Genomic DNA, 18,563 nt, shown 5'->3' with positions numbered 1-18,563 from the left:
TTTTGCCCCCACCGTGCATTACCTCTGAATGCACTTTGAACTTTGACCTCGTACTCCAATGCCACTTCAGTAAACAAACCAACAGTAAACCATCGCATACAACATCTGTCCTTAAGACGTAAACACATGGCTGCGTCCCAAATGACACCCTACTTCCTATTTAGTGCACTACTTTTGAGAAAAAAAAGTAGTGCACTATGTAGGAAATAGGGTCCCATTTGGGATCCATACTTTCACTGTCCTTTTTTCTTCTGGGCTCCTCTGGCTTCTTCCAGTCCCAGTCTATTATAATGGATGCAGCGGCCCTTGATCTGCCATCTCCAGGAGCCATAATAGACCTGATGAGGGCACAGTGGGCAGTCTCTGAGTAATGATCCAGATCTGGAGAGACTGAATGAGGCAGTTGATTAAGCAATATCAGGGAGAGAGAGAGGGGGTAGGGCGGAAGGGGGAACGAGGCGGAGGGGGAGAGAGGCGGAGGGAGGGAGGGAGGGACCTGTTCTCTGATTAGTTCTGTGATTAGTTCTGTGATTAGGCCTGTTCTGTGATTAGTCCTGTGATTAGTTCTGTGATTTAGTGTGGTGTGATTTTTGTGTGTATTTACATACCGTTCATACAGTCCTGTAAATCTATCCATAGTAAAGTAAGTAGGCTTGGCTTGTGAGTGCCAAAACGGCTCATAGAACAGGAGCCTATCTCCTGTTTCTATAGCGTGAGGCATCTTGATGTCCAAGTACACCCCCTAGACAGGACGCTAGTCTAAGGAGATTGATTGGGGGTAAGGGCCTGCGATAGATCTACACATGTATGGTACCGAATGACAAACAGCCTCTCTTTTATCATAGATTAGTGGTTAAGAGCGTTGTGCCAGTAACCGAAAGGTCGCTGGTTCTAATCCCCGAGCTGACTAGGTGAAAAATCTGTCGATGTGCCCTTGAGCAAGGCACTTAACCCTAATTGCTCCTGTAAGTCGCTCTGGATAAGAGCGTCTGCTAAATGACAAAAATGTAAATGTAAACTGTAATATACAGTACCAGTTAAAAGTTTGGACACACCTACTCATTCAAGGGTTTTTCTTTATTTTTACTATTTTCTACATTGTAGAACTATGAAATAACACATATAGAATCATGTAGTAACCAAAAAAGTGTTAAACAAATCAAAATAGATTTTATAATTGAGATTCTTCAAATAGCCACCCTTTGCCTTGATGACAGCTTTGCACACTCTTGGCATTCTCTCAACCAGTTTCACCTGGAATGCTTCTCCAACAGTCTTGTAGGAGTTCCCACATATGCTGAGCACTTGTTGGCTGCTTTTCCTTCACTCTGCGGTCCGACTCATCCCAAACGATCTCAATTTGGTTGAGGTCGGGGGATTGTGGAGGCCAGGTCATCTGATGCAGCACTCCATCACTCTCCTTCTTGGTAAAATAGCCCCTACACAGCCTGGAGGTGTGTTGGGTCATTGTCCTGTTGAAAAACAAATTATAGTCCCACTAAGCTCAAACCAGATGGGATGGTGTATCGCAGCAGAATGCTGTGGTAGCCATTCTGGTTAAGTGTGCCTTGAATTCTAAATAAATCACAGACAGTGTCATCAGCAAAGCACCCCCAGACCATAACACCTCCTCCTCCATGCTTTACGGTGGGAAATACACATGCGGAGATCATCCGTTCACCCACACCGAGTCTCACAAAGACAGAGCGGTTGGAACCAAAAATCTCAAATTTTGACTCCAGAGGACAGATTTCCACCGGTCTAATGTCCATTGCTCGTGTTTCTTGGCCCAAGCAAGTCTCTTCTTCTTATTGTGTGTCCTTTAGTAGTAGTTTCTTTGCAGAAATTCGACCATGAAGGCCTGATTCACACAGTCTCCTCTGAACAGTTGATGTTGAGATGAGTCTGTTACTTGAACTCTGTGAAGCATTTATTTGGGCTGCAATTTCAGAGGATGGTAAATCTAATGAACTTATCCTCTGCAGCAGAGGTAACTCTGGGTCTTCCATTCCTGTGGCGGTCCTCATGAGAGCCAGTTTCATCATAGCACTTGATGGTTTTTGCGGCTGCACTTGAAGAAACTTTCAAAGTTCTTGAAATGTTCCGTATTGACTGACCTTCGTGTCTTAAACTAATGATGGACTGTCATTTCTCTTTGCTTATTTGAGCTGTTCTTGCCATAATATGGACTTATTTTACCAAATAGGGCTATATTCTGTATAGCCCCACTACCTTGTCACAACACAACTGATTGGCTCAAACGCATTAAGAAGGAAAGAAATTCCACACATTAACTTTTAAGAAGGCACACCTGTTAATTGAAATGCATTCCAGGTGACTACCTCATGAAGCTGGTTGAAAGAATGCCATGAGTGTGCAAAGATGTCATCAAGGCAAAGGGTGGCTACTTTGAAGAATCTCAAATATAAAATCTATTTGTGTAACACTTTTATGGTTACTTTAAATTCCATATGTGTTATTTCATAGTTTTGATGTCTTCACTATTATTCTACAATGTAAAAAATAGTCAAAATAAAGAAAAACCCTTGAATGAGTAGGTGTGTCCAAACTTTTGATTGGTAGTGTATATTTTCATGTAATTCTATAGCAAGAGGACCTTTGTTAGCCTGGTCCCAGATCTGTTTACACTATAATGTTGAGTCCTTGTCATGCCAAACATGATAGCACAAACAGATCTGGGATCAGGCTAGACCTTTATGACTGTTGTAGACATGTAATTGATGATAACTAAGGATGTGTGTGTTGTTCCAGAGCTGAGTGAGGCGGATCCCCACACTGGAAGCAAACAGAGACTCTCCAGAGGACTACTACAGGACAGCATCAGCTCTACAGAGGGAGAGGTTTGTATGGACACACACACGCATGGTGAACGCATGGGCACACTCGCATGGTGAACACACACATGAGCACACACACATGTGCACACACAGGACCTGTTCTGCTGACTCACACAGACTTTAGTCTCAATGATGATATCATCAGTCTGCTATAATCACTACCAGATGTTGGATCAACATTACTCATTGAAAATGAATTGAACTGGTTTCATATTATGTTTTATTCAAGTGAATCATGCAGAGAGTGTGTGTGGGTAGCCCTGTCTGTCCTCTGCCCTTATATAAAAGCCTTTATGTAATGTATTAATTACTGGCTACGAGTCTGCCCTGCGGCACACCTATTTAATCCTGAGTGGTGTCAAAACCTATTCTCCCTCCTTACTGAGTTAATTGCTGGGAAAGTCTCTTTTGGAAAACACTATTTCCCAGTTATAAGCTTTTTCCCTTAATCAGCAATAATATTGAGCAGTGGTTCACCCCCAAATGTCACCCTATTCCCTTTATAATGCACTGCTTTGGACCAGGGCCCATAGGACTCAGCACTATATAGGGAATAGGGTGCCATTTGGGACGCAATCTCGGAATACAGTATATAGGCTTAGAAAAGCAGGAAGACAGACAGTCACCAGCCACTGTACTGAAGACAGACAGTCACCAGCCACTATACTGAAGACAGACAGTCACCAGCCACTATACTGAAGAAAGACAGTCACCAGCCACTGTACTGAAGACAGACAGTCACCAGCCACTATACAGAAGACAGACAGTCACCAGCCAGTATACTGAAGACAGACAGTCACCAGCCACTGTACTGAAGACAGACAGTCACCAGCCACTATACAGAAGACAGACAGTCACCAGCCACTATACAGAAGACAGACAGTCACCAGCCACTATACTGAAAACAGATAGTCACCAGCCACTGTACTGAAGACAGACAGTCACCAGCCAATATACAGAGGACAGACAGTCACCAGCCACTGTACTGAAGACAGACAGTCACCAGTCACTGTACTGAAGACAGACAGTCACCAGTCACTATACAGAAGACAGACAGTCACCAGCCACTATACAGAAGACAGACAGTCACCAGCCACTATACTGAAGACAGACAGTCACCAGCCACTGTACTGAAGACAGACAGTCACCAGTCACTGTACTGAAGACAGACAGTCACCAGTCACTATACAGAAGACAGACAGTCACCAGTCACTGTACTGAAGACAGACAGTCACCAGCCACTATACTGAAAACAGACAGTCACCAGCCACTGTACTGAAAACAGACAGTCACCAGCCACTATACTGAAGACAGAAAGTCACCAGCTACTATACTGAAAACAGACAATCACCAGCCACTATACTGAAGACAGACAGTCACCAGACACTACACAGAGGAGACAGTACCAGCCACTATACTGAAGACAGTCACCAGTCACTGTACTGAAGACAGACAGTCACCAGTCACTATACAGAAGACAGACAGTCACCAGCCACTATACAGAAGACAGACAGTCACCAGCCACTATACTGAAAACAGACAGTCACCAGTCACTATACAGAAGACAGACAGTCACCAGCCACTATACAGAAGACAGACAGTCACCAGCCACTATACTGAAGACAGACAGTCACCAGCCACTGTACTGAAGACAGACAGTCACCAGTCACTGTACTGAAGACAGACAGTCACCAGTCACTATACAGAAGACAGACAGTCACCAGTCACTGTACTGAAGACAGACAGTCACCAGCCACTATACTGAAAACAGACAGTCACCAGCCACTGTACTGAAAACAGACAGTCACCAGCCACTATACTGAAGACAGAAAGTCACCAGCTACTATACTGAAAACAGACAATCACCAGCCACTATACTGAAGACAGACAGTCACCAGACACTACACAGAGAAGACAGTACCAGCCACTATACTGAAGACAGTCACCAGTCACTGTACTGAAGACAGACAGTCACCAGTCACTATACAGAAGACAGACAGTCACCAGTCACTGTACTGAAGACAGACAGTCACCAGCCACTATACTGAAAACAGACAGTCACCAGCCACTGTACTGAAAACAGACAGTCACCAGCCACTATACTGAAGACAGACAGTCACCAGTCACTGTACTGAAGACAGACAGTCACCAGCCACTATACTGAAGACAGACAGTCACCAGCCACTATACAGAAGACAGACAGTCACCAGCCACTATACTGAAGACAGACAGTCACCAGCCACTGTACTGAAGACAGACAGTCACCAGTCACTGTACTGAAGACAGACAGTCACCAGTCACTATACAGAAGACAGACAGTCACTAGTCACTGTACTGAAGACAGACAGTCACCAGCCACTATACTGAAAACAGACAGTCACCAGCCACTGTACTGAAAACAGACAGTCACCAGCCACTATACTGAAGACAGACAGTCACCAGCTACTATACTGAAAACAGACAATCACCAGCCACTATACTGAAGACAGACAGTCACCAGACACTACACAGAGGAGACAGTACCAGCCACTATACCAGTCACCAGTCACTGTACGAACCAGTCACCAGCCACTATACTGAAGACAGACAGTCACCAGCCACTATACAGAAGGAAGTCATGCAATTAGTGTGTAACCTTTACTACGGTAAGATAACCACCTGAGGATAATGATGCAGAGAAGGAGGGAGGGAGGAAGGGAGGGAGGGAGGGAGGGAGGGAGGGAGGGAGAGAACATGTTTCATTTACAGAGCTAGGTGGCTGTCAGGTGTCTCAGGGTGGACTGTCTCAGGGTGGACTGTCTCAGGGTAGACTGTCTCAGGGTAGACTGTCTCAGTTTCTCTGATTTTTGATAGCATTGTTAAAGTAAATCTCTCTCTGTGTTCGTCTCTTTCTATCTCCTTCCATCTTTCTCCTTCTTTATTGATCCCTCCCTCCATCCTTCTTACTCTGTCCCCCCTTCTCCTTCCCCCCCTCTCTCTCTCTCTCTCGCTTCCCAGGCATCAGAGAGCCCTGGCAGTACTTGTTCGTCCATCCGGAGTGCAGCCTCCAGTACTGTGGATGAGTCCAGAGCCTCCAGGGCCCCTGGCAGTGCTGAGGGCTCCCCCAGACACAACCTCCTTCAGCAGGCTGCAGACAACAACGGTCAGTGTAGAACCACATCATACACCATTATACCTAAAGTGTTATCCACATCATTAAAGGTGCTCCAAGATGGCGTAGCAGTGCGGTCGTGTACTCTGTAGTGTGTCCGTGTAAATAGCCTGTATTTATTTATTTTTTTATATATTTCCCTATCACACTTTTCATCCTTCTACTAAATATACTTTCCTGCAACCCGCCTCACTCAATGTGGAACGGATTCTATTATTGACGTACCTTTTATCTAGAATCTCCAGTTGAAACTAGCTAGCCAGCTAACTAGCTACTTGCTATTAGCCACCGTTAGCGTTTTTTCACCCAGAACATCGGATTTTCTGCCGGAATAACTGAATCACTGGACCTTAACACCGGATCGCAACTAGCTAGCCGCAACCGAATGGATGTTGCTGTTGGCTAATCACCACTGCCCCCGAAGCAAGCACCAGTTAGCCTTGAGCTAGCCGCGAGCCAGGCCCATATCCCGGCTATCTACCTCTCTGTCTACCGGATGGGAGTAGCCAGCTAACTAGCTACTTGCTATTAGCCACCGTTAGCGGTTTTTCACCATTGTCCGTGGCCTGCACTACCTACCAGCCAGCTCTAGCCTGGACTATTATCGGCCAGTCTGCACTGTCTGCACAGCACGTTATCGACCCAGAACATATCTGATTTTCTGCCGGAATCACTGAATCACTGGACCTTTAACACCGGATCATCGCAACTAGCTAGCTGCAACCGAATGGATGTTGTTGTTGGCTAATCAGCCTTGAGCTAGCCTCGAGTCAGGCCCATCTCCTGGCTATCTACCTCTCTGTCAACCGGACGGGACCTCCTAGTGTCAACACGGAGCCCCGCCGATCCATCACGACTGGTCTGCCGACGTAATCGTCTGTGGTTTCAACAGGCTTCCCGTTGCGACGACCACGAAGATCCATCTGCTAGCCCCGGCCCGCAAGCACACGCAATCAACAGCCGTGCTTCCTGCTCGCCTGTGCTGTAGCACCAATTCGAACTGCTCTCGGACTCACATATTGCTGTTCACTGGACCTTATGATCACTCAGCTGCACAGCTGATGCCTGCTGGACTGTTCCTTTACACGATACCCTGTCCTGTTTATCTGTTTAGCCTCAGCCCAAACTTTCATCGCCATTACCAGTTGTTGTCTTAGCTCTCTCGAATAACACCTGTGATTGCTTTATGCCTCTCTCCCATGTCAATATGCCTTGCCTATTGCTGTTCCAGTTAGTTCTTATTATACAATTTCACTGTAGAGCCCCAAGTCCCTCTCAAACTGCCTCAAATAGCTCCTTTGTTCCACCCCCTATACACGCGGAGACCGGCTCAATCAGTGCATCCAGTGATGCTATCTCTTTCATTGTTACCCAACGCTTAGGTTTAACTCCACTGTACTCATATCCTTCCATATCCTTGTCTGTACATAATGCCCTGAATCTATTCTACAACGCCCGGAAATCTGCCCTTTTTATTCTCTGTACCCAACGCACTAGAAGACCAGTTCTTAAAGCCTTTAGCCGTATCCTTATTCTAGTCCTCCTCTGTTCCTCTGGTGATGTAGAGGTTAACCCAGGCCCTGCAGCCCCCAGTATCACTCCTACTCCCCAGGCGCTATCATTGGTTGACTTCTGTAAACGTAAAAGCCTTGGTTTCTTGCATGTTAACATCAGAAGCCTCCTCCCTAAAGTTTGAGTTATTCACTGCGTTAGCACACTCCGCCAACCCTGATGTTCTAGCAGTGTCTGAATCCTGGCTTAGGAAGGCCACCAAAAATGCAGAAATGTCCATCCCCAACTACAACATTTTCCGTCTAGATAGAACTGCCAAAGGGGGTGGAGTTGCAATCTACTGTAGAGATAGCCTGCAGAGCTCTATCATACTATCCAGGTCTGTGCCCAAACAGTTTGAGCTCCTACTTTAAAAAATCCACCTTTCCAGAAATAAGTCTCTCACTGTTGCCGCTTGCTACAGACCCCCCTCAGCCCTCAGCTGTGCCCTGGACACCATATGTGAATTGATTGCCCCCCATCTATCCTCAGAGTTCGTACTGCTTGGTGACCTAAACTGGGACTATACTTAACACCCCGGCCATCCTACAATCCAAACTAGATGCCCTTAATCTCACACAAATTATCAAGGAACCTACCAGGTACAACTCTAAATCCGTAAACATGGGCACCCTCATAGATATCATCCTGACTAACTTACCCTCTAAATACACCTCCGCTGTCTTCAACCAGGATCTCAGCGATCACTGCCTTATTGCCTGCGTCCATAACGGGTCCGCGGTCAAACGACCACCCCTCATCACTTTAAAATGCCCCCTAAAACACTTTAGCGAGCAGGCCTTCCTAATTGACCTGGCCCAGGTATCCTGGATGGATATCGATCTCATTCCGTCAGTAGAGGATGCCTGGTTGTTCTTTAAAAGTGCTTTCCTCTCAATCTTAAATAAGCATGCCCCATTCAAAAAATTCAGAACTAAGAACAGATATAGCCCCTGGTTCTCCTCAGACTTGACTGCCCTTGACCAGCACAAAAACATCCTGTGGCATACTGCATTAGCATCGAATAGCCCCCGCGATATGCAACTTTTCAGGGAAGTCAGGAAAGCAAAGGCTAGCTTTTTCAAACAGACATTTGCATCCTGTAGCACTAACTCCAAAATGTTTTGTGACACTGTAAAGTCCATGGAGAATAAGAGCACCTCCTCCCAGCTGCCCACTGCACTGAGGCTAGGAAACACTATCACCACCGATAAATCTACAATAATCGAGAATTTCAACAAGCATTTTGCTACGGCTGGCCATGCTTTCCACCTGGCTACCACTACCCCGGCCACCAGCTCTGCACCCTCCGCTGCAACTTGCCCATGCCCCATGTCTTAAGGACAGATGTTGTATGCGATGATTTACTGTTGGTTTGTTTACTGAAGTGGCATTGGAGTACGAGGTCCAAGTTCAAAGTGCATTCAGAGGTAATGCACGGTGGGGGCAAAAATAATAAGAGGGATTTGCAGAAGAGGAGCAACAAACAAAACAAGCTTTAATCCAAGGACACATCTCAAGCCTTTGGCTACTGTAAGTCTTAGAGCTAGTGATCACAGTATGCATTAATACAAGCTGCTTCCCAAATGACACACTATTTCCTTGCATTAATACAAGCTGCTTCCCAAATGACACACTATTCCCTACATAGTTCTCCTCAGACTTGACTGCCCTTGACCAGCACAAAAACATCCTGTGGCGTACTGCATTAGCATCGAACAGCCCCCGCGATATGCAACTTTTCAGGGAAGTCAGGAACCAATATACACAATCAGTTAGGAAAGCAAAGGCTAGCTTTTTCAAACAGAAATTTGCATCCTGTAGCACTAACTCCAAAAAGTTTTGGGACACTGTAAAGTCCATGGAGAATAAGAGCACCTCCTCCCAACAGCCCACTACACTGAGGCTAGGAAACACTGTCACCACCGATAAATCTACAATAATTGCGAATTTCAACAAGCATTTTGCTACGGCTGGCCATGCTTTCCACCTGGCTACCACTACCCCGGCCACCAGCTCTGCACCCTGCCCATGCCCCCCCCCCCGCTTCTCCTTCACACAAATTCAGACAGCTGATATTTTGAAAGAGCTGAAAAATCTGGACCCCTACAAATCAGCTGGGCTAGACAATCTGGACCCTTTCTTTCTAAAATTAGCTGCTGAAATTGTCGCAACCCCTATTACTAGCCTGTTCAACCTCTCTTTCGTAACGTCTGAGATCCCCAGAGATTGGAAAGCTGCCGCGGTCATCCCCCTCTTCAAAGGGGGTGACACTCTAGATCCAAACTGTTACAGACCTATATCCATCCTGCCCTGCTTTTCGAAGTTTTTGAAAGCCATGTTAACAAACAGATCACCGACCATTTTGAATCCCACCGTACCTTCTCCGCTATGCAATCCGGTTTCCGAGCTGGTCATGGGTGCACCTCAGCCACGCTCAAGGTCCTAAACGATATTATAACCGCAATCGATAATACAGTACTGTGCAGCCGTCTTCATCGACCTGGCCAAGGCTTTCGACTCTATCAACCACCGCATTCTTATTGGCAGACTAAATAGCCTTGGTTTCTCAAATGACTGCCTCGCCTGGTTCACCAACTACTTCTCAGATAGAGTTAAATGTGTCAAATCGGAGGGCCTGTTGTCTGGACCTATGGCAGTCTATATGGGGGTGCCACAGGGTTCAATTCTCGGGCCGACTCTTTTCTCTGTGTATATCAATGATGTCGCTCTTGCTGCTGGTGACTCTCAGATCCACCTCTACGCAGACGACACCATACATCTGGCCCTTCATTGGACACTGTGTTAACAAACCTCCAAACGAGCTTCAATGCCATACAACACTCCTTCCGTAGCCTCTAGCTGCTCTTAAACACTAGTAAAACTAAATGCATGCTCGTCAATCGAACGCTGCTGGCACCCGCCCACCCGACTAGAATCACTACTCTCGGCGGTTCTGACCTAGAGTATGTGGACAACTACAAATACCTAGGTGTCTGGTTAGACTGTAAACTCTCCTTCCAGACTCACATTAAGCATCTCCAATCCAAAGTTAAATCTAGAATCAGCTTCCTATTTCGCAACAAAGCCTCCTTCACTCATGCTGCCAAACATGCCCTCGTAAAACTGACTATCCTACCGATCCTTGACTTCGGCGATGTCATTTACAAAATAGCCTCCAACACTCTACTCAGCAAATTGGATGTAGTCTATCACAGTGCCATCCGTTTTGTCACCAAAGCCCCATATACTACCCACCATGGTGACCTGTACGCTCTTGTTGGCTGGTCCTCACTACATATTCGTCGCCAAACCCACTGGCTCCAGGTCATCTATAAATCACTGCTAGGCAAATCCCTGCCTTATCTTCGCTCATTGGTCACCATAGCAACACCCACCCGTAGTATGCGTTCCAGCAGGTATATCTCACTGGTCATCCCTAAAGCCAACACCTCCTTTGGCCGCCATTCCTTCCAGTTCTCTGCTGCCAATGACTGGAACGAACTGAAAAAATCTCTGAAGCTGGAGACTCTTATCTCCCTCACTAACTTTAAGCATCAGTTGTCAGAGCACCTTACCGATCACTGCACCTGTACACAGCCCATCTGAAATTAGCCCACCCAACTACCTCATCCCCCTATTGTTATTAATTTTGCTCATTTTCACCCCAGTATCTCTATTTGCACATCATCTCTTACACATCTATCATTCCAGTGTTAATACGAAATTGTAATTATTTTGCACTATGGCCTATTTATTGCCTTACCTCCATAACTTGCTACATTTGCACACACTGTATATATATTTTCTGTTGTATTTTTGACTTTATGTTTTGTTTACCCCATATGTAACACTGTGTTGTTGTTTTTATCGCACTGCTTTGCTTTATCTTGGCCAGGTCGCAGTTGTAAATGAGAACTTGTTCTCAACTGGCTTACCTGGTTAAATAAAGGTGAAATAAAAATAAAAAAAATAAAAAGGGATAGTTAACTCATCTTTTAGTATTTTGTTCATTAGTCCACTGTTAATATAATCATCCCAAAATTGTACATGTCATAGGTCAAGTTTTCAAAATAGAGCGCTTTCAGTACAGAGCAAAAACTGTTATGATGATGTGGGCAGCATCTCAAGAATATGAATGCGGAACCTACATTGTCTTCAATTATGATTTCCGAGAAAGTCACGTCCTTGATTACAATGTAGTGATATTACTACTTGTTGCTGTATGTTTGCATCTATTTCTTGAACCTCTCTGATGATGTGTGCAGGGTCTCAGTCTCCTGTGGTGTCCAGCCCCTCTCTCAGCCTGGAGGAGAAGACCACCAGGAGCCGTCTGGACCCACTGACACGAAGCAAAGGGAAAGATCCCAGAAACTCACCTGAAAACAGGTACTAACCACCTCTCTGCCACTGTGTTCCTCTGGCTCCGGGGTGAAGTTTCCCCTAGGTACAGATCTGTGTGTGTGTATGTGTGTCTGTGTGTGTGTCTGTGTCTGTGACGGCACTCTTCGAAAAAAAGGTGCTATTTAGAACCTAAAAGGGTTCTTCGGCTGTCCGCATAGGAGAACCCTTTGAATAACCCTTTTTGGTTCCATGTAGAACCCTCTGTGGAAAGGGTTCTACATGGAACCCAAAATAATTTTACCTGGAACCAAAAACAGTTCTCCCATGGGGACAGCCGAAGAACCCTTTTGGAAAAGTTTTTTCTAAGAGTGTGGTAAACTAAATCCCCACTGTAGGTCTGACTCTGTAACTCAGTGAGGCTGGCTCTGGTTGGCTGGCAGCAGCTGCTGTGACTGCAGAAAGCAACACAGCTGGGACTCCTACACAACCCACAGGGATCACTGCACACCCCTCCCACCCCCAAGATCCACCCCTCCATCCCACAAAAACCACCCCTCCGTCGATAAACTCTTTCACAACCCTAACTTACCCCCCAACCCCACCCCTCCTCCGCCAGAACACCACTGGATTGGGCTGGGGTATGTGTGTGGATCAATCGATGGACAACACATGTAGAAGTAGCCTATCCTAGTTGCTTGCTCTATGGCTGTCCATTCATGTGAATGGTAGCAAGAGCTTACTGTGCCGTACTACGCACACACGCATACACTCACATACATACACACACACACACACACACACACACACACACACACACACACACACACACACACACACTACATACTCACACATACATACTCACACACACAGTAGTCAGGTCTTATGTTTAGTAGATGTATTTCTGTGTGACTCAGCCGTGGATCAGAGAGAGGTCAATTTGTCCACTCCCTTTAGCATCCACCTCACCTCCAACACTGCCTGGGTCAGTTCACTATGCTCCTCCCTGTTATTCTTACAGAGAAACACAGGACAACAAAGACAGCGGGATACTACATGAACCTGTCTGGTTTCTTCATCTCCTTTTAAGTGTCATTCTCTGGTGCAGGTGTTTTACTGGTGTGAATCTCTCTGGAGGTGCAGGCGTTTTACTGGTGTGAATCTCTCTGGAGGTGCAGGCGTTTTACTGGTGTGAATCTCTCTGGAGGTGCAGGCGTTTTACTGGTGTGAATCTCTCTGGAGGTGCAGGCGTTTTACTGGTGTGAATCTCTCTGGAGGTGCAGGCGTTTTACTGGTGTGAATCTCTCTGGAGGTGCAGGCGTTTTACTGGTGTGAATCTCTCTGGAGGTGAAGGCGTTTTACTGGTGTGAATGTTTAGTAACTCTGGCTCTGTTTGTAGGTGTTTGTCACAATCTGTTGTTCTGTTTTTTTCTACCAACATCTACCTATTTTTACACTGTTATTGTATCTCAATGTGGGATCTGTGTTTTCTCTACTAACCCATCTCTTCTCCCCAGTTCTACAGAGCCCTCTGCTGAGAATAGCCCAGAGAAGCTCAAGGCCAAGGTATGAGTGAAGAGAAGTCCAAACGGTGTGTCTGTAGTGGTACTAGACTAGCCAGGTCCCAAGCTGTACGCACAGTAACTCTTCTGTCCTTGTATAGATGATAGGCTGATGATAGGCTGATGATAGGCTGATGATAGTGTGAATTCATTTTACAGTTGGCTTCAGCACAGACAGTATGGGTACCAGGCTAGTACTGGACCATGAGGGTTTAAACTATTGACATTGATTCAATACTGTAGACTCTGGCTGCGTCCCAAATTGCACTCTCTTCCCTACATAGGGTCAAAAGTAGTGCACTATGTAGGGAAGAGAGTGCTATTTGGGAAACCGACATTGATTCGATACTGTTGGCACGGTGAACAGAAACAGGGCATCTACATGATAATACGTATTGTGTGCTAATGCAGATAATACCTATAGGCTATTTATTATGTTGCATATTGTTTGTTCACATTGCATTGATTTAACCTGTGTCTGGTTTTGATGCGTTTAACAGAAATCTCTTACATGGCCCCACTTCTTATCCTATTCATATTACTTGGTATTGTATTTATTTTTGTTTGCTCCAATCATACCCAATCAAACAGAATACAAACAAGTACTGTACATCACAGGAGGTTGGTGACACCTTAATTGGGAGGACAGGCTTGTGGTAATGTGGAATGGTATCAAATACATCAAACACATGGTTTCCATGGTTTCCATGTGTTTGATGCCATTCCATTCGCTCCGTTCCAGCCATTATTATTTTTTACATTTTAGTCATTAACAGACACTCTTATCCAGAGCGACTTACAGTTAGTGAGTGCATACATTTTTCATACTGGCCCACCATGGGAATCGAACCCACAACTCTGGCATTGCAAATGCCACGCTCTACCAACTGAGCTACAGGGGAGCCGTCCTACCCTCAGCAGCCTCCACTGATGTACATAGCAGGGCATGACATGGTCTAAGTTAATTTCAGTAATTTACACAAATATAGAGCCATATTGGATTAGACTTAAGTTAATTAAATCAAATGGAAATCTGACCAGTAATGAATCAATCATCATTTCTTCAAGAATGTGAATCATCATTTATTTATTTATTTTAATTTCAGAGGTTGGGTTTTTCTCTTTCAATCACATTATCTGGCTCTCAATTTGTGACTGGCTGTTTGATTTGTACATAGTAATTCATTAGTTAGATATTCTCTAGCCACTGATGTTATCAATCAAGGTATAGCAATTGGGAAATCACTTCAATATAATATCCAATTTCTTGCATAGTACCTAGTCTTTCATCCCTGATACATAACCCTAAGGCAGGCCTAGGCAACAGCGATTTTGTTTTGCCCCCCAAAGTTTTTAGTAAAGGAATACTTTAAAATCACCAGGAATTCAGCTTAAAATGTGTTTAATTTAGGAAATCTGTTCCCAAGTATTCCCACAAATAAAAAAAGAGACGCGATCGTGTGTCAATGTAATCAAGGTATGAAATGATTGTTATTTTTCTGGGCTTAGTTGTGGTCAATTTGCAGTGTACAAATCATTATAATAATTTTCTGGCCCCCGACCATCCGCTCCAACAAAAATCGGCCCGTGGCTGAATCTAGTTGCCTACCCCTCCCCTAAGGTGAGGTTCAAGTGCCGTATCTCTCTCTTCTCATATTAAGATGCCCCCAGTCTGTCTGCCAGACAGCGTTTATTATTGTTATCACTGGGGATAGGCAGAACTACTGAGGTCTCACAGGTAAACACACACACATAAACACACATGCACATGTGTGTTCACTCACACACACATATGCATGCGGTGCACATACACACACACACAGACAGACATATGCACACACATACACACACACACACACACACCTCTAGGTCAAGATGACTCAGTTCAGCTACAGATCCCCAGACAACTCAAACCACAGTAAAATTGCACATTTAACTTCATTATGCAGTATAATATTAAAGTTATATTTCATTACGTCACATACATTTTTTTATCATTGAATAATACAATACGTCCATGAATTAGCCATAGGTCCGCAGAATAATCCCCACTACTTTTGATCAGGGCCCATAGAGCACTAAATAGGGAATAGGATGCCATTTTGGATGTAAACAATGTTTTGACTGAGGACTAATAGACTTCTGCATGGTGTTGTTCTCCATAGGGTCCTGTGGTGAAGGATGATCTAAGTACCAGCAGTAGCAGCTCAGGGGAGGTCAGTGGTCTGCTGACTGAAGCCAAGATGTCCGGTCGCTCACACACCCTGGTGCTCTCCTCAGACGAGGTGAGAAAGAAAGATTTGATCTTACATAAAGTATCAACCCAGTATCAACAATGGCCTGTTCCCTGTTTAATTCCTTACAACTTATATTCAATTTAACTAACTTTGATGTAAGCAACTGTAGGTTCACTATTCAGCCATTTTGGATCTTGTATGTACCCTGCAGGGTTTCCCAAACTCGGTCCTGGGGCCCCCCCTGGGTGCAGGACCGAGTTTGGGAAACCCTGCTGTGTGCCCTGTCCCGCTGCTGCTACTGTGTTTTTGTGTTAACTGGCCTCTCCTGTCCTGTTGTCCCCCTTGCTGCTATGTTCAGAGTCTGGATATGATAGATGAGGAGGTGAGATCAGGCTCTGAACGGCCACCAAGGCTGCTAAAAGGAAATGTGTTTACATCACACGCATGCCTCCCATCCGTCAATAATTCTCATATTGTTTTAACATACCGGTAGATACTCCAAAACCTTGGAGTTCATGTCTCTTATGTGATGTTCAGTCTTCAGCATGCTGTCAACTTCTATTCTTAACATTTAGAAATTATTCATTTTAAAATCACCCATCACTATGTGTTTGCTCTCGTCGCTGCATGTGGAGACAGAAATAATGGTTTTAGAAAGCTTGGTTCTCTGTAGACCTCCAACCGTGTGTGTGTGTGTGTGTGTGTGTGTAGATCCTAGATGAGGGCCAGTGCCCCAAGCAGCACCAGTGGCAGAACCTCATTGTGACAGAGTGGACCTCCCAGCAGGTGTCCCGCTGGCTCATGGGACTAAACCTGGAGCAGTACATCCCAGAGTTCACGGCCAAGAACGTAGACGGAGACCAGCTACTGCAGCTGGACAGCAATGAGCTAAAGGTAAAGGGCTGAAGCCTGTGTTAATGTGCATATCCAGCTGTGTTAGTTACTTCGGGATTCAATCCGAGTTGCGCTATAGAGCACCGCACTATACAGTCGACAATGCGCCTTTTAAAAGCATTTTCCCCGACATTCGCCGAGATCGCATTCATGGTAAAGCATCATGTCAGCTCAAATGTAAAAGTCTGATAAAGTGCGCTTCTCTACAACGTGCCTTGGATTGAATCCTGGCCTTAGTTCCTAGTTAGTTACTGGTAAGTTACTAGTATAACCTTGTTTACATTTTGTCATATTAGGGTGTTTGGTGAAACCCGCCAACCTATAAGTAGTTTAACGTTTGAATATAGTAATTGATTCTGAATACATTTCTGTCATTAGCTTCTATACTTGCCCTGAAGCTTTGAAACCAAAGATATTAACTGTTAAAAAAAAAAAAAAAAAAACAGGCAGGCAGGCAGAAATTGTTACAGCTCCTGATGTATTTTATTGGACCATAGCTGCTGCGTTCCATTCCCTGGACTTGATTTCCCTTACTGATATGCACCTGTTCACTCACATCCCCTCCATATCTGATCCCTGTTCTGTATGTGTGTGTGTGTGTGTGTGTGTGTGTGTGTACAGACCCTTGGCGTTGCCTCCTCCCAGGACCGGGCTCTGATCAAGAAGAAGGCAAAGGACCTCAAGGTCCTGATGGAGAAAGCTCGGAGGAACCGGGAGAAACTGGACAAACAGCGAGAGAAGCTCCGTAAGAAAGAGCTGGAGCAGCAACAATAACAGGCCCACAAACCCAGCAGCAAGGGCCACTCCGAAACAGCAGAGGGCGCAGCAGAGTAACCCACGGCTTAAGACCTACCTCTCCTTGTCTTTCTACCAACAACCACTACAAAGTAGCATCTCCAGGGATAGAAACAGTCACCAGAACCACTGAGCTGAAATACCAGATGTAGTATGTGATATGTCTATGGATATAACCAGAGATACTTTTAAGGAGGAGATGGGAAACTCCAGTGGAATCGTATTAATGCCCATTGTGTATGTTGCCCATGTGTCATCAATGGGCCCGCAGTGCATTCTGGGCGATTCTGGGACAAGGAGAGCTCAATTGGGCGCTGGGTCAAAAACCCATCATTAACATGAATTTCGTGAACAACAAGTACAACATTACAAATATTTTCCGAGATGTGAGATAATTATCTTCTTCTCTGTAATACCGTATAGCTTTGGAATCGTGACATTACGTACTTTTGAGGAAAACAGGAAGGTTTCTCGATTCATACCCTGACTTTGCGAACTGCGTGACGATTAGCTTAGCAAACGCGTGACGCAGCATGACAACGTGAATGCGATTGGTTGACAGTCTGCTGTGCTGAGTGGGGCGTTATACGTTCCTCCATTCATAGCCCAATGGGATTCCCATCTCCTCCTTTTCTCTAATATCTCTAGTATAACACCTAACAGGACTTGGGTTCAGGCTGTGGAGTTCAGTGCACTACTACTGGAGGCTGTAGCGATGGAGGCTGTCACGCTACTGTACCACCGAACAAATACCTAAATGATAATTGGATAGTAAAGATGCTGCCCACCCACCTGCCTGCCTTTCATCTCATTGTGCATCCTCGTCGAGCAGCATTTCCCAAACTCGGTCCTCGGGACTCCAAGGGGTGCACGTTTAGTTTTTTGCCCAAACACTACACAGCTGATTCAAATGATCAAAGCTTGATGGTTAGTTGATTATTTGAATCAGCTGTGTAGTGCTAGGGCAAAAACCAAAATGTGCACCCCTTGGGGTCCTGAGGACCAAGTTTTGGAAACCCTGTCATAGTGTTTCCAAACCTCCACCTCCATTACATTTGGTTTATTTTGCTGTAATTCAGGTTTATTTATTAATTCTGAGTAAAATCTTAATCTCAAAACAGAAACCCCCCAAATGTATCAGCTTCACACCTGTCTGTGTTCCTCCTCTTTCTAT

The 18,563-nt window shown here is 45.2% G+C and overlaps 1 pseudogene; it reads left to right on the top strand.

The window, feature by feature from the left end:
• The window catches only part of LOC121572089, a 134,658-nt pseudogene extending 116,378 nt beyond the window's left edge, over positions 1-18,280 (top strand).
• The last annotated feature ends 283 nt before the right edge of the window (positions 18,281-18,563 follow it).

Source organism: Coregonus clupeaformis, chromosome 8 (assembly GCF_020615455.1).
Source record: "Coregonus clupeaformis isolate EN_2021a chromosome 8, ASM2061545v1, whole genome shotgun sequence".
Lineage (NCBI taxonomy): Eukaryota > Metazoa > Chordata > Actinopteri > Salmoniformes > Salmonidae > Coregonus > Coregonus clupeaformis.
Note: the sequence above shows the minus strand (reverse complement) of the source record. Positions and strands in the feature narration are given on the sequence as shown.